At 53.3% G+C, this 24,436-nt stretch overlaps 8 non-coding genes and 5 pseudogenes across 8 annotated transcripts; 8 read left to right on the top strand and 5 right to left on the bottom strand.

Moving 5' to 3' along the window:
- Positions 1-8,516: 8,516 nt before the first annotated feature.
- On the bottom strand, positions 8,517-8,647 carry LOC114840885 (annotated as a pseudogene).
- Positions 8,648-8,820: 173 nt separating this feature from the next.
- Positions 8,821-8,927, top strand: LOC114840916. Its single transcript, XR_003782908.1, has one exon. It is a non-coding gene; the product is annotated as a U6 spliceosomal RNA (small nuclear RNA).
- A 133-nt stretch (positions 8,928-9,060) lies between these two features.
- LOC114840907 lies at positions 9,061-9,178 on the bottom strand. The gene has a single exon (XR_003782899.2). It is a non-coding gene; the product is annotated as a U5 spliceosomal RNA (small nuclear RNA).
- A 673-nt stretch (positions 9,179-9,851) lies between these two features.
- LOC114840896 lies at positions 9,852-9,948 on the bottom strand (annotated as a pseudogene).
- Positions 9,949-16,579: 6,631 nt separating this feature from the next.
- On the top strand, positions 16,580-16,686 carry LOC114839672. Its single transcript, XR_003782060.2, has one exon. It is a non-coding gene; the product is annotated as a U6 spliceosomal RNA (small nuclear RNA).
- A 113-nt stretch (positions 16,687-16,799) lies between these two features.
- Positions 16,800-16,926, bottom strand: LOC114839670 (annotated as a pseudogene).
- Positions 16,927-17,665: 739 nt separating this feature from the next.
- LOC114834309 lies at positions 17,666-17,834 on the bottom strand (annotated as a pseudogene).
- A 4,757-nt stretch (positions 17,835-22,591) lies between these two features.
- LOC114834304 lies at positions 22,592-22,710 on the top strand (annotated as a pseudogene).
- A 535-nt stretch (positions 22,711-23,245) lies between these two features.
- On the top strand, positions 23,246-23,364 carry LOC114834290. Its single transcript, XR_003778783.2, has one exon. It is a non-coding gene; the product is annotated as a 5S ribosomal RNA (ribosomal RNA).
- A 101-nt stretch (positions 23,365-23,465) lies between these two features.
- On the top strand, positions 23,466-23,584 carry LOC114834281. Its single transcript, XR_003778774.2, has one exon. It is a non-coding gene; the product is annotated as a 5S ribosomal RNA (ribosomal RNA).
- Positions 23,585-23,685: 101 nt separating this feature from the next.
- Positions 23,686-23,804, top strand: LOC114834285. Its single transcript, XR_003778778.1, has one exon. It is a non-coding gene; the product is annotated as a 5S ribosomal RNA (ribosomal RNA).
- Positions 23,805-23,907: 103 nt separating this feature from the next.
- Positions 23,908-24,026, top strand: LOC114834308. Its single transcript, XR_004576830.1, has one exon. It is a non-coding gene; the product is annotated as a 5S ribosomal RNA (ribosomal RNA).
- Positions 24,027-24,129: 103 nt separating this feature from the next.
- LOC114834291 lies at positions 24,130-24,248 on the top strand. The gene has a single exon (XR_003778784.2). It is a non-coding gene; the product is annotated as a 5S ribosomal RNA (ribosomal RNA).
- The last annotated feature ends 188 nt before the right edge of the window (positions 24,249-24,436 follow it).

Genomic DNA, 24,436 nt, shown 5'->3' with positions numbered 1-24,436 from the left:
CTTACCTGCAAACTTCAAACATGTGGTGGAATCAGTAAAGAAGGTGGCTGGCTTTGATGAAGAAAGGAACATTTATAAAACCCCATCACTAGCTCTAAAGTTAGGCCACAGCCTAAAGAAAATAGAAAATATTGTTGAATGTGAAGCAATGATTTCAGGCCAAAAGAAAGTTGTTCAATATGTGAATCAGTTCAAACACATTTATGCCACGAAATGGATTGAATGTGTGTCGGCATGTGCCCTCAAAACTATGGAAGAGGTCAAATGGAACACGCCTCAGCTCCTCACCTTTGCTGAGGATTTGAAAAAGATGCACATATATCTTGATGGTCAACGGGTAGAGTACCAAAGCAAACTAACACAGGAACCAAACAAGACGAATTGTTCAAATCTGGCCAAAGTGACGCTCTGTGAGGTGACATTGTTTAATCGCAGGAGAGAGGGAGAAGTGTCTAAGATGCCACTTAGTACTTTCATCTTGAGAGACACATCGGTGGTACATTCAGATGTATCAGAGGCCTTGTCTGAGTTGGAGAAGAAGCTTTGCCAGCACTTTCAGCAAATTGAGATTAAAGGAAAGCGTGACCGAAAAGTCCCCATCCTCCTCACACCAGATATGCTTTCATCAATGGGGATGCTTGTAAAAAATCGCCAAAAATGTGGAGTGCCAGAAGAAAATCTTTCTGTGGAACAAGCCAAGGCGAACTATTAACACTGTTTTTATTTAGGTGTGTCACATACAAAGCGGCGAAAATGGAACTGTGATGAACTAGTATACCTCAGTAACTGTAACATGTTGTCAGGACTCAGCCCTCCTGAGCTGTGTGTCTGTCATTACATCTCCCCAAGTACCAGTCTCCTTGTTCCCAGCACTCCACGAAGGCACCCATAATCACCACTGATCCTGAGCACCTGCACCAGTCTACACACCTGGGGGGCTGATTGCCACTCTCCCTATAAATAGGAGAGTTCTGCTTTCAGTCCCTGCCGGATTATTGTACAGCCACGTAATTATTACAGTGTTCTCTACCTAATTAAGCAAGCGACCCTATTTCCCGAGTATCCTGTTTTTGTTATCTTCTGCTCACCGTGTTTTTTCCCCCGTTCGTTTCCAGACCCTTGTTCCGAGACCCGTCCTGTACCTCCCTCCCAACCGCCTTCCCGTTATCGACCTTCGCCTGGACTGACTCCCCGCTCTGTTAACTGAACCCTGCCTGACTATTCGACCATTCTTGCCTCCCGGACTTCGTACCTCTGCTACCCACTATCCACCCTCCAACAATACATTCATACCCGCCTACGTAATTCTCACGTATCTCCACTGTCATCTCCAACTACTACAATAATCATCATCATTGTCCTTTTACCCTGGTGTCTGTATCTGCTTCTGGATCCTACCTCTGTCCTGAGTCCCGGGAATCGTGACACATGTAACCAAGACTGTTCAGGAAAAAAATCAAGACTAGATTTCTGTATAATTGTGGGTTTTTCTCATCTAGTATAATGCAAAGCTGTTTACTTGTTCAGAGTATGGTTAAATTTAATTGGGCTTGTTAATGATCTTCCATGAAGAATAGCATAACCGCTTACCAGGAAGAGTATATGAAACTGTAGGGTCACTTTATTTGGATAGTCCCATATAGATGCTCTATCTGGTAGGAGACTGCTGTACCAGTTGGTAAGCAAATGCTTGCCATGGTTAGAGCTAAGATTAGAAAATGGTAAGGGTGAAGGTATGTTTAAATAAAGGGTGATGGTTAGGTTAAGAAAAAATATATGGGTTACATTTAGAGTTAGGTTTAGAAAAGGTGTAAGAATTAGGTCAAGGTTGTGAAAAAGGTAAAGAGCTCTAGTGGATGGTTAGTTTATTATTAGTTGAAATGTTGTCTACCAACCTACTTGGGACTATCCAAATAGTGATACCAAGTCTGCAACCAGTACACCTTAGTAACTGACATGCTACCAAGACTTCATTAAAAATAATAGTCACCAAGAGTGTTTAGGAAAAAAGTCTACATACAGGCTTAATTTGTTAGCAAATTGAGAATATTAATAAAATAACTGCAACTTTGCCCCATTTCTGTATCATAAAGTTTGTCAAAATTTTTGAATGAATATAGATACTTTTAAATTGTTTTTATCTGAACTACCAATTATCCAGCAGTACAGCTTGATAATATTTAATTTGTCATAGACCTATACAATGGTTTCTTGCTAAAACTTGTGTGTACTTATGGACTGTCTTCACATCTGATGCAGTCTTGAATTGAAAATTCCTTTAGACCACTGTGTGCGTGCTTGCGTGCGTGCGTGTGTCCGTCCGTCCGTCCGTCCGGTTCTTAGTCCAGGACCTGGCACCAGTTGTGCCAGATGCTGATGGCTGTGTCTTCGGTCCAGTGGATGGCTTCGGTGGAGAAGAGGACTGTCGGGAGGGCGGGGAGGTGTCTGTGTTGGGCGATGGCAGCGTTGAGGCCGGAGAGTACCTCGCGTTGGGAGAAGGGGACTTGGGCCAGGTGGATAGTGGCCCGGGGGGTGGCAGCGGTCATCAGGTCGAAGGTGAGTTTGACAAGGGACTGGTAGGTGCCCGAGTGGCAGTTGTTGATGCAGAAGGACAGGATGAGGGTGGTGGTCTGTAGGTGGACTTTGGGGCAGAGGGACCGTAGGATGGCGTGGTGTAGTCTGGCCCCAGGGAAGGAGTCCAGTTGGAGTGGCTGGAGTGGATAAGGGGGAGGCGGCGAATATTGGAGTCGCCGACGACGAGGCGTGATGGGTTGAGGGTCCATGTGTGGCTGAGGCGGGACCCGGGGTGGTTGGTCCGGAGTGAGTCTATCCCGTCGTCGAGGGGGGTTCTGGCCATGTAGGACCTGCCGGAAAGCTCCAGGCGTCGGGGTGGAGCCCGAAGGTGTTGGCCTGCCGGTGGAGGGTTCGGCGGGCGTGGGCGCGGTGGCGGGTCTGCTAGGGGCGCCCGGTTTGCGGGGGGGCGTTGGGAGGCGGGGATGGGTCGGGGTTGGCTGGGCCCGGCAGGGTGGGGAGTTCTTGACGACCGATGCTTAGGAGGGTCAGGAGACAAGGACTGCCCGGGGAATGGGTGGTCCCGGGGCGGGGTGGGTCGGCGGGGTGGCCTCTTCGTCATTGGAGGAGGAGAGAATGAGTCTGTCATGGGTTGGTTCAGTAGGTGTCATATTGGTAGCAGGTAAGTATGGGGTCAAGGGTCAGACTACCATGTTTCCAATGTGTCCCCTATTGTTGTATATAGGACTCAAGTAAGTGTTAGGATGTTAGACCACATTATCACACACAGTCCTACTATACTTTGAGGGAAAGGAAGGAGTAGGCCCATGGAAGCTGTATATATAGTAGCTAACTACATTGTTATACATGACCTTAAGAGTGAGATACTTCTTTAGTGAGGGAACGTGGCAAGCAGACCACTGTGACCTCCTGAGGTCAGACATCAGGCTTGGGGGCTGAGGGAGGGATAGAGGGCCTAAGTTGTGCGGGGGAGAGGAGCACACACACCTCAGTGTGGTTAAGTTCAGGTAAGGGGCCTAGAGGGGTTAAGGTTGGTTTAAAGGGGCAGGTGGGAGGTGGGAAGTCATGGGGGAATGTGGCAAGCGGAACACTGTGACCTCCTGAGGTCAGACATCAGGCTTGGGGGTTGAGGGAGGGATAGAGGGCCTAAGTTGTGACGGGGAGAAGAGCACACACCTCAGTGTGGTTAAGTTCAGATATGGGCCCTAGAGGGGTTAAGGGTAGTTATAAAGGGGCAGGGGGGAGGTGGGAAGTCCCACTGTGACCTCCTGAGAGAAGGTATATAGAAATGAAAACTTTCCTTTAATAGGAAAAAAAAATCAGGCCTCTCAGGACTCCGGCTGTCCTCAGGTTTTGTAGCAGCTGGGGACATATCAGATATTAAACTGATAAGAACAGATTGTTGACAAGTTTATTACCAATCCACCACAATACATGGTATACATGCCACCCACACACGGGTCCAATGAAAATAAACAAGCCCCACCCAGACACGCCCCCAACCAAGCCCCCCAGGGGCACCACAGGTAAGTACAGAAAACAGTCCCCTCCCACCAACCTCCAAACCAAAAGTACACAAGCACATCAAAACCCCACAAACCAAAAGTACACAAGCACATCAAACCCCCCCAAACCACAAGTACACAAGCACATCAAAACCCCCCCAACACAGTCCCAACCCCCAACCCAATGGCACACAAGCACATCAAAACCCCCCCAACACAGTCCCAACCCCCAACCCAATGGCACACAAGCACATCGAAACCCCCCCAACCCCCCCACCCCCTGGGACACCGGCCGAAATGAACTCACCTATCACACGGCCCCCCATCCCACCACCCGACCACCCCCTACTCACTCTCCCCCCGATAAAGCCCTAAACCCCCCTTCCACCGTTCCCTGGGAGCATGGAAACCCCACTTGGCTACCTCCCTCTCCATCCTCCCCCTCAAACTCCCCTCCACCGTCCTAGCTATCCCTTCCACCCCCGACCCTGTCCTAACCAGACTCCCCCTGGAGTCCCACAAGGCCCGCTTAACTAGGCTGACGATTAGCCACAGCAGGAACCGATCCCTGGCGCCCCCCTCCCTCCTTCCTATCCCCCTCTCAGCTCTCACCCACGTCAGCACGAACGTGCTGTCCACTGCACGAAGCAGGCCCTGCGCCCTGCCCCACACAACCCCGGCAAAGGCACAGTCCCAGAAAAGGTGCCGCACCGTTTACTCTGCACCGCACGTCGGCCTCGGACAGATCGGCGATCCAGCCAACCCCCAGCGGTACAACAGGCTTCGCACCGGAAAACCCTTGTGCAGCCCCCTCCAGTGGAGGTCTTCGAGCCCGTTATCCAGGCCCTTCATCTGGATTGTTTCCCAGACCGTGGCCGGGAGCCCCACTACCGGAGGAGCGCACACCGGCCCCAACACCGCCTCATAGAGGCGTCTGTGGTCCGTGCCGACCTGGGCTATGTAGACCCGCGCCTGGGCCCTGAGCCACTTCTCGGCATGCCGAAAGTGCCAGGGCAGCTGCTCAGCCCTCGGGCCCAGGTTCGACCAATCCACCATGACCGCCCGCGCCTGGTAGGAGAAAAACACCTGCAGGAAGTATCCGGACGGATGACTTACGGGCCTCGCCAGTTCGCCCAACAGGAACGCCACGAAAATCGCGTCCAGCTTTAAAGGGAAAAGGGGCACTCCCCTTCCCCCGGCCCCCACCTGGGCATACATCCGGGCTCTGGCCACGTATTCGTGCCCCCCTCCCCACACAAACCGGAAGACCGCCCTAACTACCTCCCTCCTCCAGCAAGCCGGCAGCGGATACACATAGGCCAGGTGTAGCAGGCCCGATAACACGTCTGCCTTGAGGACCAGGACCTTGCCCACGAATGACAGGGACCTCGAACTCCACAACCCCAACTTCTGCTTCATCTGCACAATCCTCTCCTCCCAGTTCAGGGCAGCGGTGCCGAACCTCTCGAACCTGATCCCGAGGACCTTCACGGGCCCCCTGCACAGGGCCAAGCCCCCTGGCACATCCACTCTCTCCTTCCAGCACCCAAAATACTTGACCGTGGACTTCTCTACGCTCACCACTGCGCCCGACGCCCGCCCGAACTCCTGGAAGACCTCCAGTGCCCTAAGCAGGCATCTGTCCCTGCACAGTAATAAAGTGGTATCGTCGGCATATTGTGTCAACTTCACCCGTAACCCACCGCTGCCCGGCACCAGCATCCCCTCCACCCCCACATCCCCCCTAATGGCCGCCGCCAGCGGCTCCATGTACAAAATAAACAACAGAGCTGAAAGCGGGCAACCCTGCCGGACACCCGCCCCCAACCCAAACACCTCCCCCAAGTGCCCATTCACATTCACACGGCACCCGGCCCCCGCATACAATACCTTCACCCAATCCACAAACCCGTGACCAAACCCCAACCTCTCCATGACCCGAAACAAAAAAAACCTATCCACCCGGTCGAAAGCCTTTGCCATGTCCAAGGCTGCCACCATCAATGGTAGCCCCCTATCCTCAGCCCAGGCGATCGAGTCCCTCAGGAGCTGGAGGTTCCACCGAATGGACCTCCCTTCCACACCACACGTCTGGTCCTCGTGGACCATGTATGGTAGGACCTCCCTCATTCTATCCGCTAGGACCTTAGCCAGAAGCTTGTAGTCGCAGCAGAGCATCGTCAGAGGTCGCCAATTGTCCAGGTCGGTGGGATCCCCCCTCTTATAAAGGAGGGACAACACCCCGACCGACATGGTCCCGACCGGCGACCCTGCCTCCAGAACCGCTCCCACCATCTCTAGTACTACCGGTCCGAGAACCCCCCAAAATTTGAGGTAAAACTCAGCCGGCAGACCATCTATTCCCGGGACCTTCCCCCTGCCCATCCGCTTGAGAGCGGACTCCAACTCGGCCAGTGAGATGGGAGCCCCCAATCTCTCCCTTATCTCCTCCGGCACGCATCTGGTCAGGTGGTCCAGGAAACCCGTCCCCGCCTCCACCTCGACCTCACTACCCCCAAAAAAACTCCTATAATGGTCCGTGGCTGCCCCCACCATCGTGCCAGGCTCCCGGACCACCCTCCCTGATCCCAGCATCACACCCGTAAACACCCGCTTCTGCTGTCTCTCCCTCACCGAGCTGAAGAAGACGGCAGAGCAGGTCTCGTCCGCCTCTATAAACTCCCTGTGGGCCCTCTTCAAGTAGGCTCGAGCCCAGCCCTCGTGCACCGCCCTTAGCTGCGCCTTCAGATCGGCCCCTCTCTCCAAATCCACCTCCAGGCCATAGTTCTGTGCCGCATACTCGAGGTCTAGAAGCCCTTGTAGCCGCCGCACCAACGCCCTCTCCTCCCAGCCCTTCCTCCTCTCATACGCCCTCACAAACTCCCCGATCCTCCCCTTCGCCAACTCCCACCACTCCCTCACACCCCTGCACATCGACCTCAGCCCCTTCAGGCCTTCAAAGAATAATAAAAACTCCCTGACAAACACTTTGTCCTCTAGTACCTCTAACCTCAGCTTCCAATAGCCCTTACCGAAACCACCTCCCTGGTCCCCTACCCTGAGGAGCACCCCTTCATGATCCGAAAAAAACACAGGCAGTAAGCGTCCTCGTACCCGCCCCATTGTGCTTGGCACAAAAACATAGTCGAGGCGCCGTGAAACACCCCTGGTGTTGCGCCAAGTGGGGCCGTCTAGAGCCGGTTCCGCCCTCAAACCCCCATCGACCAACCCCTTGCTCTCTAAAAGCCTCCGCAAAGCCCCCACACTCCCTTCTTCGCCCACCCCCCCGAACACCACATTAAAGTCCCCTCCCACCACCAAGGACCGATTCGTGGCCAACAGTGGGACGAGGCCCTCAACCATCTCCCTCCTCTCTTGTTCCCCCTGTGGCCCGTATACACTAACCACCCTCAACCTCCGCTCCCCCACTGACACATCCGCTCCCACCACCCGCCCTTGTAGCCCTACGTGAGTAGTCTCCACCTTCAACCCCCCATCCCCGAACAAAATCCCAACCCCTGAAGAATGCACCCCCCCAACACTCCACACAGCCCCCCCGTGCCCCCACTCCCTAGTAAACCTCTTCACATCCCCCTCATCCCGTAGATGCACCTCCTGTACAAAACAAAATGTGAACCTCACTGCCCCCAAATAGTGAAATACCGCCCTCCTCTTAACCGGATCCCGGAGCCCCCTCACATTCACAGTCATAATACTGAGGTACTCCATTATGCCCACAGTAAAGGAATACTTCCAGTCCTCAACACAATCCATAGGTCCCATCTTTACCCCCCCCCCTGTGTCCATGTCCTCGGCGAACACATTCTCTGTCCCAGCGGAGGCGAGCCCCTCCCCCATAGAGTCAGCAAAGTCCAGATCATCCATCCCCTCAATAACCCCCTCAACACCCCCAGAGCCCCCCGGAGAGGCAACAGTGGACCCCTTTAGTGGATCTTTAGGCACCTCCTGCAGAATTCCGGCTGTCGGGCGTAGTACAGGGTGCCTCGATCCGCCCCGATGGAAAACATTGCGGGTAGGTGCAGGAACCCGTCCTTCCCCGTCGCATCTTCACGAAGGAGAACTTGGAAACCGGTAACCACTCTGAAGTTCCTCTTCGATAGATCCGTCACCTGGAAGAGGTTGAAGGGACGAACCCGCCCTGCCTCGGCCACCTTCTTCAGGATCTCCTCCATCTTCGCTTCCTGGTAGAAGGTAACATCGAAAGCCTGCTCCTGGACGTACCCCTGCAAGCAGAGGACATCTCCGGTCCCCAGCTTCAGTGCCCCCAGGAGCATCAGCCTTCCAAACTGCTCCCTGCCCCAAGGTTCCACCGACTCCTCCGAGCCCTTCCATTGGAAGCGCAGGGTGTTCCGTACTCCGGCCCAAGATGCCGCTCCAGCCACAGTTGGTGCTGCCATGGTGGAACGTGAACCGGCCGAAGCCGTAGCTCTTTTAGTGTTACCACCAGGCCCTGGGTTCCAAAGTTGTCAACAAAGAAAATAAATGAAGTCGTTCCACCAATTTTCTTGAATTTGATCGTCGCTCCGCACTCCTCGCTCAGATAAGAACAGATACTACACTTGATCTTAGCCAAAAGGCCGAGAAGCGATAACCCCAGAAAGGAAGGCCGCTGACGCCGGACCCCCGGGACCCCGGGGCTTCCTTGCGTGCGGGACAATTCCGGCTACACCCTCTGTCATCCCCCGCCCGCCCCAAAGACCGCGAGGTTTCACGTGTTCAACAAACGGCGTCAAACAAAAGCTTGGCTACGCCCACAGTCCTCGTGCTCGCTTCGGCAGCACATATACTAAAATTGGATCGATACAGAGAAGATTAGCATGGCCCCTGCGAAAGGATGACACGCAAATCCGTGAAGCGCTCCATATTTTCCACCCCCCGGCGGGCCGCAACCGAGGAGATCCGTCACTCGGCCCAATCAAAGCCAGACGAGCGGCAAAGACAGCAGCGGACCTAGCGGCCGTTCTGCGTACGCCGCGCCAATTTCTCTTCAAACAAGGTATGGGGCTCTGCCGGGAGCAAAGCCCGTCCAAAAATACGTTGAACTCGTAAGCGTTGCTCTCCACGGAAGTCTTTAGTAAAAGGCGAAAAACTTGTGCGTGATTGAAGAGAAACCAGAGTTGTATGCTGGTCGGAGGCCTAGAATCCGGGTACACTTGTTATATTCCGGCCCAGAGTCTCGTGGGTTTGCCAGCTCGGACACTGTCGCAGGCAGGCAGGCAGGCAGGCAGGCAGGCAGGCAGGCATGCAGACAGCCAGCCAGTCAGCCAGACACATGGCCTCCTGACCTTTATCGTTTTTTTTTTTTGTTTTTTTTTAAGTAAAATGGAGGGAAAACTGAAAGAGGCCAAAAAAGCGCTTCGCACGCACCTAGTTCGCAAGTGCTCTTGCTAATGCTAGCTTGCTAAGTAAGGGAGAGAGTTCACAATTCTACTTTGGAGTTGATATAGTGGTTCACATGTAATGTTGCCTGTGGATTTGAAACCAGACGGAAAGACACAAAATAAACCACACACAACAGACACACACACACAGACACACACACAGACACACACAGACACACACACACACAGACACACACACACAGACACACACACACACACACACACACACACACAGTCTCTTGACCTTTTTTCCCTTTTTCCAAGATAATCAGTGAAAACACCAGAAAAAAGTGTTAGCACCAAGTTCCCAAAAGCTCTCTTTCCTGTTAGTTTGCTTTTTGAGCAGGGCAGAGCTTTTAAGTGGGGTGAAGGTTAGCGTTGTCCTTCTTCTCTTTGACAGGAAACAGAGGGTGCACCGTTCTCGGAGGTACTGCAATACCGAGTCGATGCGTGGAGCGGACGGAACAAGCCCCGCTTCCGACTCCCTGTTCGAAAAATCCATTTAATATGTATAGTCCCCCGATGGAGGACGTATCAGATATTAACCCTTTGGCGCGTACGATCACACCAGTGTGATCAATCTTGAGTGGTCCCTGGAGCGTACGATCACACCGGTGTGATTAGAACGTCATGTTTAGAACGCACCATTAGCATACCTAGCTACAAGTAACGTAACAATGGCTGGTAAAACAGCGCTATTATTTACTCACATTTAGCTCAAACAGTGTTTATAACTTTATTTCCTGATTGTAATTGTTTCAAGACCATACTATGATATTAACCAGGTAGAAAGCATTCAAATCGGGACAAGAAGTGTTAGTTACGTACCAACAGACAGCCAACACTAATGCACAAAAACGAATTATATTAGCGACTACTACCGATCAAAACCATTGCAAAAACTTTCTAGAAGTTACGTTCCCCGTTGTATGCATTTTATATAGTTTATTCATTTTCACTGCATTGAATAACTGGTCACGATTTGTTAGCTAGCGGGCAGCTGATGTTTGCTAGCGGTTAGCTGACGTTTTCTAGCTAGCTACAGTAATAAATCAACCAACTTTTGTAGCTCTTAGAATTCGAGTCAACGAGAGAAGCTTGCAATGCAATGCATGTAGTGTTCCTTACCTAGCAAGGTGACTGTTCAAAGGCTGGCATGAGTTCAAATGCTGCAGAGTACCGAAGTCACGTGCAAAAAAACTCACGCTGGGGGGTCGGTAAGGAATATTTGAAACTCACGCGTGAAAAGGTTAAACTGATAAGAACAGATTGTTGAAATGTTTATTTCCATTCCAGTGCAGGACAATCCATGCATGCCACCCACATACGGGTCCAATGAAAAAAAAACCCACCCAAACCCACTCCCAAACCAAGCCCCCCAGGGGCACCACAGGTAAGTATAGAGAACAGTCCCCTCCCACCAACCTCCCAGCCAAAAGTACACAAGCACAGCAAACCCCCCACAAAACCACAAGTACACAAGCACATCAAAACCCGCCCCCCCAAATGTCCACAAGCACATTAAAACCCCCCTACAACACAGTCCCATGTCCCCAAACCAAAAGTACACAAGCACACAAACCCGCCCCCCCAAATGTCCACAAGCACATTAAAGCCCCCCTCCAACACAGTCCCATGTCCCCAAACCAAAAGTACACAAGCACACAAACCCGCCCCCCCAAATGTCCACAAGCACATTAAAACCCCCCTACAACACAGTCCCATGTCCCCAAACCAAAAGTACACAAGCACACAAACCCGCCCCCCCAAATGTCCACAAGCACATTAAAACCCCCCTACAACACAGTCCCATGTCCCCAAACCAAAAGTACACAAGCACACAAACCCGCCCCCCCAAATGTCCACAAGCACATTAAAACCCCCCTACAACACAGTCCCATGTCCCAAAACCAAAAGTACACAAGCACATAATATCCCCTTTAAAAGGAAACAAACACAGTCCCCAGCCCCCCCCCCCCAGGGCCACGGTTAGGTGAGTACGCACAAGGCACGCGACCCGAGACCCACCACCTCCCAAATCCCTACACGCTACTCGCGCTCCCCACACGTGACCCCCAAACCCCCCTTCCACCGCTCCCTGAGGGCGTGGAATCCCCACTTGGCCACCTCTCTCCTCATTCTTCCCCTCAAGTCATGTTCCACCCTCCTCACGATCCCCTCCACCCCCTGATCTCTCCCCGTCCGTACCAGGTCCTGCCTGGCCTCCCACAGCCCCTGTTTAAAGAGGCTCGTTATGAGCCCGAGCAGGAAACCATCCCTATCCGTCCCCCTTGCACCCCCAACACCCCGTCGGACTTTAGCCCAGGTCAGCTTGAAGTCCCCTTTCACCCTGCCTAATAGCACCTGTGCCCTGGCCCACACTACCCCAGCAAAGGCGCAGTCCCAAAATACGTGGCTCACTGTTTCCTCCCCGCCACAAGAGGGTCTTGGGCAGGTTGGGGACTGTGTCAAGCCATGCCGGCACATGATGGAACGTACCGGCAAACACTCGTGGAGACACAGCCAATTCAGGTCCTTCAGCCGGTTGTCCAGACCCCGCGCCTGCACCCCCTCCCAGACCACAGCCGGGATGCCCACTACGGGCCCCGGGCATCCTCCCTGTCTGACCTCTGCGTAAAGTTGACGGTGGCCCAGACCTACTCGGGCGACTTCAACCCCGGCGTGTGCCCGTAGCCACTTGGCGGCATGGCCAAAATGCCACGGCAGTTGTTCCGCACGAGGACCCGTATTGGACCACGTCATAACACTTCTCGCCTGGTACGAGAAAAACACCCGCAGTAGGTACCCAGACGGGTGTATCACTGGATTAGCAAGCTCCCTCAACAAGGACACAAAAATTGCATCCAACTTTAGAGGGAAGTGCGGTACTCCCCTGCCACCCTCACTTATGGGGCAGAACATACGTTCCCTGGCGACCCACTCGTACCTGCCACCCCACATAAACCGGAACACCAATCTCACCAGGTGCTTCCGCATGCATGCGGGCAACGGGTAAATGTGCGCCAGGTACACAAGGGACGGTAAGATGTCTGCTTTGAGAACCAGGACCTTGCCCACGAAGGACAGTGACCTAGCCCCCCACATCGCTAACTTACCCTTCACCACCGCAATACCCATTTGCCAGTTCAAGGACGCTGAGCCCGAATTCTCAAAATGGATCCCGAGGATCTTTACGGCCCCGTTACAGGGAGATAACCCCCCGGGCACATCAGACCTACCGCTCCATCTTCCAAAGAACTTAACCGATGACTTGGCAAGGTCCTCAATGATGGCAAGAGCCCTGGTCAGGCACGAGTCCTTGCAGAGCAGCAGGGTCTTGTCGTCAGTGTACTGCGTCAATTTGACGTGCAGCCCGCCGCTTCCCGGGATCAGCAAGCCTTCCACCTCTGTGTCTGCCCTAATTGCGGCCCCCAGGGGCTCCATGTATAACACGAAGAGGAGGGCCGAAAGTGGGCATCCCTGCCTGACCCCACAGGAAGTGACAAAAACATCACCCAGGTGACCGTTTACGTTCACTCTGCATTGAGCTCCCTCGTATAGGATACGGATCCACCCTATGAACTTCCCCCCAAATCCTAACCTTCCTAAAACACGGTAGAGATAGTCCCTGTTTACTCGATCAAAGGCTTTCGCCTGATCGAGCGCTGCCACCATTAATGGCAGTCCCCTATCTTCTACCCAGGCGATGGAGTCCCGAATCAACTGTAGATTCCACCTGATCGAGCGGCCCTCTACCCCGCACGTCTGGTCCTCATGGACGACGTAGGGTAGGGCTGTGCGCAGACGGTCCGCTAGGACCTTCGCCAGCAGCTTGTAGTCCACGCACAGCATGGTCAACGGCCGCCAGTTGCCTAGGTCTGTTGCATCCCCTTTTTTGTACAGAAGGGCTAGCACACCTATGGCCATTGATCCCCCCAGAGTCCCCGTCTCAAGGATGGCCGTCAAGACCTCAAGGACCGCCGGGCCCAGCGTCCCCCAGAACTTGAGGTAGAACTCGGCCGGCAGCCCGTCCACCCCAGGAACTTTCCTTTTCCCCATCCTTCTCAGGGCGCTCTCAACCTCCGAAAGGGAGATTGGGGCAACCATCGCTTCCCTGATATCCTCCGGTACACGCCGAGAGAGGTGTCCTAAGAACACGTCTCCCTGCTCTACATGCACGGCTCTCTCTTGGAAGAAGCCTTGAAAGTGGGCGGTGGTTGCCCTGACCATCTCCCCTGGCTCCCTTACTACAGTCCCTCTACCGTCCCTGACCCCGTACATACCCTTCTTACTCTGCCTAGCCCTCACTGACTTAAAGAACTCGGCAGACCAGGTCTCATTGTGTTCCAGGAACCCTCTGTGCACGCGCTCCAGGAAGGAGCGAGCCTTTCGCTCGTGTACTTCCCTGAGTTGTGCCTTCAGGGCGGTTGCTCTCTCCCAGTCAAAGGAGCCGCCAAGGTTACCTACCTCGTATTCTAATTCGAGCAGCCTCTGGATGCGATCGACCTCTCTCCCTTCTTCCCTGTTTCTCCTCCTGCAATACCCTATTATGAAGACCCTGATCCTTACCTTTACTATCTCCCACCACTCCAACACCCCCCCGCACATTGACCGGAGGCCCTCGAGCCCCCGATAGAACTCCACAAAGGCATAAATGAAAGCTTGCTCCTCCAGCAATGCCCGATCAAGTTTCCAGTATCCTTTACCGTAGAAGCAACCCGGGGAACCCACCTGCAGGAGCACCCCATCGTGGTCCGAGAAGAAAACCGGCAACAGCCGCCCGGACAACCGACCAAGGGACCCAGGGACAAAAATGTAATCGAGCCTCCGTGCAACCCCGCGGGAATTTCGCCAAGTGGGACCGGCCATCGCCGGGGTAGTGCACAGGCCGCCGTCAACCAGGCCATGACAGGCCATTAGCCCGGTGATGGCCCCCGCACTGCTATCCCCTCCCAAACCTAAATCCACATTAAAATCACCCCCTATCACCAACTGCCTGTTTGTGACGCACAGCGGTGCCAGGGAGTCCACCATCTCCCTCCTGCCTGCCGCCAACTGTGGTCCATACACCACAATCACCCTATACCTACACCCCCTCAAAGTGACATCTACCCCCACGACCCTCCCCGGCAAAACTACAAGTGTGCTCTCCACCATCACCTCCCTATTTCCGAACAACACCCCTACCCCGGAAGAGTGAACCCCCCCTACCCCCCAAACAGACCCCCCCTTTACCCATTCCTTCTGGTACTTAGCTACATCCCCACCATCCCTTAAATGTACCTCTTGTAGCAGGCAGAAGTCAAACCCCAGACCCTCCAGGTACCCAAACACCATCCTCCTTTTCACCGTGTCTCTCAACCCCCGTACGTTAAGGCTAACGATTGTGACACCCGCCATAATGCATATAAAATTAGCCCCATAACATTCATGGCCCAGGACAGGGGGCTCACCTCATGTTCCCTCGTTCAATATCCCCCGTTAAGGGGGCAAACACATTCCCCACTTCTGGGGAAAAGTCTACCCCATCAAAGGAGGGCCCAAGTTCATCCCCACTTATGTCCGTCACCCCCTGGGCCGATGCCCAAGATGCCGGAATCGGGTTGGGGACAGTGGTCTCCGCCACTCCAAGGGGGTCCTGCGGCCCCCGGATTCCCGGAGGAAGGAACAAGGCAGGTGGTGATGACTCCACGTCCTCCATTGTCACAGCCATGGGGGTGTTCAGGGGGGACTCCGGAACAACCTCTATGGGACTGTCCCGAGGCCCGACTGCCCGTTTCCCTACCCCCTCCTTCAGGCATTCCTCCCCATCCGTGACACCACCCTTCCGCTTCGCCCTGTTTTTCTTACCCTCGTAAGGGCTCAGCTCTGGGGTTTTCCCCACGCCTGCCGACTCCACCCCACTTCCCCCAGCTGGAAGCAGCCCCTCTATGGAAGCGTCCCAGTCACCTGACCTCACCACCGGCAGATTCTCTACCATTTCCTTCCACCAGGGCCCCTAGCCCCCCTGCCCCAGCAGGAGTGGACACGGGCTCCCCCTTCCTTCCACGACCCCCTTCCGTCCCCTGCTGCAGGGTTGCTGGCCCCTCGACCTTACCCCCCAGTATATCCGATGGCCGCCCAGCCCTGGGTTCAATGGTTGGAGTGGGCTCTGTTGGGAGTGACTTCTCCTGCTCATCCCCCACTGTGGCCGCAACGCTGTCCCCGAAAGGTCCCTTGCCCCCCTCCGAAACGCCAGTTCCCTGTCTTCCTGCAGCAGCTGCGGCATACGATTTCTGGCAGGACAGGCAATCGCGGAACAGGTGCTGCCTACTACCACAGCCATGGCATTCTTTTGGCTCTTTACAGTCCTTGGCCTCATGGCCTTCGGCATGACAAAAGCGGCATTTCTGGACGCTGCAATTTGCCGCACCATGTCCATAGAGCATGCACTTCCTGCAGAAAGGGGGCTGACGGGCATAGAAGAGCATCCCCCTGTCCGATCCAAGTGAAAAGTAGGCCGGGGGGTGAAGGAAGCCATCGAAACCCCCGGGTCAGGCCGAAGGAGCACCTGGAACTGGCGACGCCCGTTCCAGAACCCCAATGAGTCCTTTACCATCTTTGCCCCTGACGTGACGTCACAGAAGCGACTAAGGAAAGCCTCTATCGCCAAGTCCGAAACGTGGGGATTGTACATGTGTACGTTCATCGTCCGGAAATTTGTCTTTGCAAGACAGGTAACATTAAAGAGTGACAGTGGCCGCTCACCTGCCAAGGTCTTTGCCCTGTCCATCGTTGTCTCACACATCCGTTCCGTGTAGAAAGTCACGTCGTATGCTGCCTCCATTGCATTCCCCTGCAGACACATCACCTCCGGTACCTTCGGTACGGAATCAGCCTTTAACGCCCTCCAACCATCGGCTTTCGAACTAAAGGGTCATTGTACCGCGGTACACGACTTGATCTTAGCCAAAAGGCCGAGAAGCGATAACCCCAGAAAGGAAGGCCGCTGACGCCGGACCCCCGGGACCCCGGGGCTTCCTTGCGTGCGGGACAATTCCGGCTACACCCTCTGTCATCCCCCGCCCGCCCCAAAGACCGCGAGGTTCCACGCGTTCAACAAACGGCGTCAAACAAAAGCTTGGCTACGCCCACACTCATGTGCTCGCTTCGGCAGCACATATACTAAAATTGGATCGATACAGAGAAGATTAGCATGGCCCCTGCGAAAGGATGACACGCAAATCCGTGAAGCGCTCCATATTTTCCACCCCCCGGCGGGCCGCAACCGAGGAGATCCGTCACTCGGCCCAATCAAAGCCGGACCAGCGGCAAAGACAGCAGCGGACCTAGCGCCAATTTCTCTTCAAACAAGGTATGGGGCTCTGCCGGGAGCAAAGCTCGTCCAAAAATACGTTGAACTCGTAAGCGTTGCTCTCCACGGAAGTCTTTAGTAAAAGGCGAAAAACTTGAAGAGTTTGAAGAGAATTGAAGAGAAACCAGAGTTGTATGCTGGTCGGAGGCCTAGAATCCGGGTACACTTGTTATATTCCGGCCCAGAGTCTCGTGGGTTTGCCAGCTCGGACACTGTCGCAGGCAGGCAGGCAGGCAGGCAGGCATGCAGCCAGCCAGTCAGCCAGACACATGGCCTCCTGACCTTTATCGTTTTTTTTTGTTGTTTTTTTTAAGTAAAATGGAGGGAAAACTGAAAGAGGCCGAAAAAGCGCTTCGCACGCACCTAGTTCGCAAGTGCTCTTGCAAATGCTAGCTTGCTAAGTAAGGGAGAGAGTTCACAATTCTACTTTGGAGTTGATATAGTGGTTAACATGTAATGTTGCCTGTGGATTTGAAACCAGATGGAAAGACACAAAAATAAACCACACACACAGACACAGACACAGACACAGACACAGACACAGACACAGACACAGACACAGACACAGACACAGACACACAGACACACAGTCACACAGTCACACAGACACACAGACACACACACACACACAGACACACACACACAGACACACAGACACACACACACACACACACACACACACACACACACACACACACACAGTCTCTTGACCTTTTTTCCCTTTTTCCTAGATAAACAGTGAGAACACCAGAAAAAAGTGTTAGCACAAATTTCCCAAAAGCTCTCTTTCCTGTTAGCTTGCTTTTTGAGCAGGGCAGAGCTTTTAAGTGGGGTGAAGGTTAGCGTTGTCCTTCTTCTCTTTGACAGGAAACAGAGGGTGCACCGTTCTCGGAGGTACTGCAATACCGAGTCGATGCGTGGAGCGGACGGAGCAAGCCCCGCTTCCGACTCCCTGTTCGAAAAATCCATTTAATATGTATAGTACCCCGATGGGGGACGTATCAGATATTAAACTGATAAGAACAGATTGTTCAAGGGTGTTTATTACCACATACACAGCACAACATCAACAACACACACAATACCCCATCATCCCACAACACACAAACACCCTCCACCCTCCCCACCTTGCAACAATTGACATTCAAAGAAAAAACAAAACACAACAATCCACCACATACCAATACATTAATACAAGTCCCCCCATCAAACCAAACCCACCCTCACAATAAACCCAAACCCCCCTTCCATCTCTCCCGCAGTGCATGAAAACCCCACCTCCGCACATCCCTCCTCATCCGCCCCCTCAAATCTTCCTCCACCCTTCGATAAATCCCTTCCACCCCCATCCCTGCCCCACCCTTCACCACCCCCATCCTAGCTTCCCACAAGCACCGTTTAAACAAACTAATCACCAACCACAAAAGAAACCCATCCTGAACACTTCCATCCACCCTCCCCACCCCCCTCTCCACCCTCTCCCAAGTCACCCTAAAACCCCCCTTCACCATCTGCAAGAGACCCAGCGCCCTTGCCCACACCAACCCAGCAAAAAAACAATCCCAGAACACATGCCTCACACTCTCATCCCCTACACACCTCACCCTCGGACACACCGGCGACCTCGCCAATCCCCGCCCATACATCACCGCCCTCACCGGAAAGCATTTGTGCAAACAAAGCCAATGCATATCTTTTAATCTATTATCCAGCCCCCTCATCTGAACTGCCTCCCACACAGCCCCCGGGACCCCCACGACAGCAGGGGCACAAACCCTCCCCACCACCACCTCATATAACTGTCTATGGTCAACACCCACCCTTGCCACATCTATCCCGACCCACCTACGCATCCATTTCGCCGCATGTTTGTAATGCCACGGCAAAAGTTCCGCCCGAGGCCCTGCATTGGACCACTCCAACACCCCCCTGGCCTGATATGAGAAATACACCCTCAAAAAATATCCAGAGGGGTGCAAAACCGGCTGCGACAACTCCTGTAACAAAAAAGAAACAAAAACCACATCCAATTTCAAAGGGAAATCTGGAACCCCTCTCCCCCCTGACCCCACCGGGGCCAGCATCCGAACCCTCGCCACATACTCATATGCCCCACCCCACAGAAAACCGAACACCATCCTCACCACACCCCTTCGCATGCAGGCCGGCAAAGGAAAAACATACGCCAAATACAGCAATGTTGAAAGCACATCCACTTTCAAAACCAACACCTTCCCCACATATGACAAAGACCTTGTTTTCCACATAGCCAACTTCTTCTTCATCGCCACCACGGCATCCGTCCAGTTCAAAGACGCCGAAACCAAAACACACAAACTTCACCCCCAGTATCAACAAAGGCCCCACACAAAGAGACAACCCCCCGGGAACATCCTTTCGTCCCTGCCAACAACCAAAATATTTCACTGACGACTTTTTCAAATTCAGCACCGCCCCAGATGCCATCCCAAAATCCCGAAATATCTCCAACGACCTCAACAAACAAGAATCCCTACACAACAACAAAGATGTATCATCAGCATACTGTGACACCTTCACCCTCAACCCACCACTCCCCGGGACCAACAGTCCCTCAACCCCCACATCTCCCCTAATCGCCTCTGCCAAAGGCTCCATATACAACACATACAATAGCGCAGACAGAGGACACCCCTGCCTCACTCCCGAATCCACTGCAAACACCTCCCCCAAATGCCCATTAATACTCACCCGACACCCTGCATCCCTATAAAGTAACTTAAGCCAACCAACAAAAAGACCCCCAAACCCCAAACAATCCATCACCCGGAAAAGAAAGTCCCTATTCACCCTGTCAAAAGCTTTCTCCTGGTCCAGTGCGGCCACCATCAAGGGCAACCCCCTGTCCTCTGCCCACGCAATAGCATCCCTCACCAGCTGGAGATTCCACCTAACTGACCGCCCTTCAACACCACAAGTTTGGTCCACATGCACCACAAAAGGAAGAGCCCGGTGCAACCTACCTGCCAGCACTTTTGCCAGCAATTTGTAATCCACACAAAGCATGGTCAATGGTCACCAATTCCCAAGAAACCCAGCATCCCCCTTCTTATATATCAGTGACAACACCCCCACACCCATGGAGCGGCACAACTGTCCCGACTCCAGGACCTTCAATAACACCTCCAATACCACCGGCCCAAGCAAACCCCAAAACTTCAAATAAAATTCAGCCGGGAGACCATCCAACCCAGGCACCCTCCCCTTCCCCATCCTGCGGAGCGCCCCTTCCAACTCCACCAGGGAAATCGGGGCCTCCAACTCCTCCCTCACCCCCTCTGGCACCATCCTAGACAACCGGCTCAAAAAGACCCCCCCCATCCCCTCATCTACCTCCCCACCCCGAAAAAACTCCCGAAAAGAATCCGTGGCAGCCCCCACCATCAGGTCGGGCTTACTAACCACGATCCCCGTGGCACCCCTCACCCCAACAAAAACTTGCCTCCTCTGCCTCTCCTTAACCGAACGAAAAAACCCCGCGGAGCACGTCTCATTGGACTCCACAAAATCGGAACATGCTTTCCTCAAGAACACTCGAGCCTCACCCTCATACACTTCTCGCAACTGTGCCTTTAAAGAGGCACACTTCACAAAATCCATCCCCAACCCATAATTAACCGGCACATATTCCAGGTCCAAGAGTCCCTGAAGCCCCCTTACCAATTTCCTCTCAGCCCTGACCTTCCTCTTCTCAAAATCCCTCACAAAAACACCAATCCTACTCTTCACCACCTCCCACCACTCCAGCACCCCTGCACAGAGAGGCCTAAGGCCCTGTAGCCCTTCAAAAAAAAACAAAAAGTCCCTCACAAACACCCCATCATCCAAAACCTCAGATCTCAATTTCCAATACCCTCTACCAAACGTGCACCCAGGTTCCCCCAACCTAAGGAGAACACCCTCGTGATCAGAAAAGAAAACCGGCATAAGACGCCCACACACCAGACCCATCACCCGTGGCACAAAAATATAATCCAGTCGTCTCGCCACACCCCGTGAGTTACGCCACGTCGGACCATCCAGAGCAGGGGCAGCCAATAATCCCCCATCCACCAACCCCTTACTGGCGAAGAGCCCCCTAAGAGCTCCCACACTACCATCTGCCTGTGCCCCCCGCAATTCCACATTAAAGTCTCCTCCAATAATAAGAAGCCTATTTGTGGCACACAATGGCACAAGTCCCTCCACCATAGCCCTCCTATCCTGCTCCCTCTGTGGACCATAGACCCCCACCACCCTCAACCAAAATCCACCCCATGTCACATCCGCCCCCACAACCCTCCCCTGCATCCCCACAAAACTGTTTTCCAACACCACTCCCGTTTCCCCAAACAAAATCCCAACCCCTGATGAGTGCACCCCTCCCACACTCCAAACAGAACCACCACGCCCCCACTCCCTCGTAAACCTCTGCACATCCCCTCCATCCCGTAGATGAACCTCTTGCAAAAAACAAAGATCAAAACGCACGGCCCCCAAATAATGAAAGACAGCCTGCCTCTTGACTGGATCCCTGAGCCCCCGCACATTCACAGTCATAACATCCAAACAAACCATCCCCAAAACTAGAAAGCAAAGAGAACACCACATCCCCTCAATCCCCACCAAAGAACCCAAAGCCCCCAATAACCCTATCAGACCTAGAACCCCCTACCGCCTCACTCCCTACCTCCAAATCCATCGCCTCCACCCCATTCAGGCCAACCCCCAAACTCAGAGGCCGCAAGGGAGACAAAGGAGGCACCATCCCCACCCCTGAAGCAAGAAAGCCTCCCACCTCTTCCACAGTCCCCGACACCAAACCACCCTCCATAGAGACTGAGGAAGGGCTCTCCCCCACCCTCCCCTCCATAACTCTTTTAGCCACCCCTTCAACAACGATGTGACCATACGCCATGCATCTCTTACAGAATGGGGGCTGGTTGGCATAATACAGTGTCCCCCTGTCTGCACCGATCGCAAACAAGGCCGGCGGGTGAAGAAAGCCCTGCGGGTAAGCCGGATCCTCCTTCAACAATACTTGGAATTGTCTCCTGCCCGTCCAGAAGCCAAGGCTGTCTCTAACATACCTTGCCCCCGACTTCACGACACAGTACCTCCCCAAAAAGAATTTCACATCCTCATCAGAGACATGCGGGTTATACATGTGAACAGTGACTACTCTAAAGTTGCGTTTAGACAAGTCAGTCACCACAAAAAAACTCAAAGGCTCAACATCCCCAGCTGCTTTAGCCTTTTGCAGCACCGCCACCGACATAGCTTCCGTATAGAAAGTCACATCAAAGGATCTGTCCTGTACATTACCCTGAAGGCACATCACATCGGCCACCTTCAGCTGAAGCACTCCCATTAACACCAACCGACCAAACTGCTCCCGTCCCCACATCAATGAATCCTTGTCTTCCTTCCATTGAAAGCGAAGCGTGTTCCTTAAACCAACCCAAGAAGCAGCTCCTGCCGCTGTCGAAGAGGCCATCTCCGCAAAGAGTATGGCCTCCGCCGCCAAACAACCAATCCACAAAAAAAGGTCTCCACAATAGGCAAAAAAAACTCCCGTAAACAAAAACGACGATATCCACGTGATCTTAGCCAAAAGGCCGAGAAGCGATAACCCCAGAAAGTAAGGCCGCTGGCGCCGGACCCCCGGGACCCCGTGGCTTCCTTGCGTGCGGGACAATTCCGGCTACACCCTCTGTCATCCCCCGCCCGCCCCAAAGACTGCGAGGTTCCTCCTCGTGCTGAATTCAACCAGCCATTCGGCTTACGGCCACACCTCCCTCAGCACGCCCGATCTCGTCTGATTTCGGAAGCTAAGCAGGGTCCGGCCTGGTTGGTTCTTGGATGGGAACCCGCCTGGGAATACCAGGTGCTGTAAGCTATTTGATTCAGTTCAATTCATTTTAGAAAAAAAGGAGTCAATCATTCATTTAGGAGATGTCCACACACTCTATAAAAGGCCCAAAATCACACGGCCAATCAGCTTACGGCCACACCTCCCTCAGCACGCCTGATCTTGGAAGCTAAGCAGGGTGCGGCCTGGTTAGTACTTGGATGGGAGACTGCCTGGGAATACCAGGTACTGTAATTTTTTTGATTCCAGTCAATTCATTTTAGAATAAAATGAGTCAATCATTCATGTAGGAGATGTCCACACACTCTATAAAAGGCCTGAATTCAACCGGCCAATCGTCTTACGGCCACACCTCCCTCAGCGCGCCAGATCTGGTCTGATCTCTGAGGCTAAGCAGGGTCGTGCCTGGTTAGTACTTGGATGGGAGAACGCCTGGGGAATATCAGGTGCTGCAAGCTTTTTGATTCAGATCAGTTATTCTTTCTAGAACAAAAGGAGTCAATCATTCATTTAGCAGATGTCCACACACTCTATAAAAGGCCCAAATTCAAACTGTCAATAGGCTTACGGCCACACCTCCCTGAGCACGCCCGATCTCGTCTGATCTCGGAAGCTAAGCAGGGTCGGGCCCGGTTAGTACTTGGATGGGAGACCGCCTGGGAATACCAGGTGCTGTAAGCTGTTTTGATTGGGGTCAATTAATTTTGGAAAAAAATCGTCAATCATTCCATTAGGACATGTCCACACACTCTATAAAAGGCCCAAATTCAAACTGTCGATAGGCTTACGGCCACACCTCCCTGAGCACGCCCGATCTCGTCTGATCTCGGAAGCTAAGCAGGGTCGGGCCCGGTTAGTACTTGGATGGGAGACCGCCTGGGAATACCAGTTGCTGTGAGCCTTTTTGATTGGGGTCAATTAATTTTGGAAAAAAATCCTGTCAATCATTCTTTTAGGACATGTCCACACACTATAAAAGGCCCAAATTCAAACTGTCGATAGGCTTACGGCCACACCTCCCTGAGCACGCCCGATCTCGTCTGATCTCGGAAGCTAAGCAGGGTCGGGCCCGGTTAGTACTTGGATGGGAGACCGCCTGGGAATACCAGGTGCTGTAAGCTTTTTTGATTGGGGTCAATTAATTTTGGAAAAAAATCCTGTCAATCATTCCTTTAGGACATGTCCACACACTCTATAAAAGGCCCAAATTCAAACTGTCGATAGGCTTACGGCCACACCTCCCTGAGCACGCCCGATCTCGTCTGATCTCGGAAGCTAAGCAGGGTCGGGCCCGGTTAGTACTTGGATGGGAGACCGCCTGGGAATACCAGGTGCTGTAAGCCTTTTTGATTGGGGTCAATTAATTTTGGAAAAAAATCCTGTCAATCATTCTTTTAGGACATGTCCACACACTCTATAAAAGGCCCAAATTCAAACTGTCGATAGGCTTACGGCCACACCTCCCTGAGCACGCCCGATCTCGTCTGATCTCGGAAGCTAAGCAGGGTCGGGCCCGGTTAGTACTTGGATGGGAGACCGCCTGGGAATACCAGGTGCTGTAAGCCTTTTTTGATTGGGGTCAATTAATTTTGGAAAAAAATCCTGTCAATCATTCCATTAGGACATGTCCACACACTCTATAAAAGGCCCAAATTCAAACTGTCGATAGGCTTACGGCCACACCTCCCTGAGCACGCCCGATCTCGTCTGATCTCGGAAGCTAAGCAGGGTCGGGCCCGGTTAGTACTTGGAT

The sequence above is a fragment of the Esox lucius genome, chromosome 14, assembly GCF_011004845.1.
Source record: "Esox lucius isolate fEsoLuc1 chromosome 14, fEsoLuc1.pri, whole genome shotgun sequence".
NCBI classification, from domain to species: domain Eukaryota; kingdom Metazoa; phylum Chordata; class Actinopteri; order Esociformes; family Esocidae; genus Esox; species Esox lucius.
This window is presented reverse-complemented; position numbering and strand designations above follow the sequence as displayed.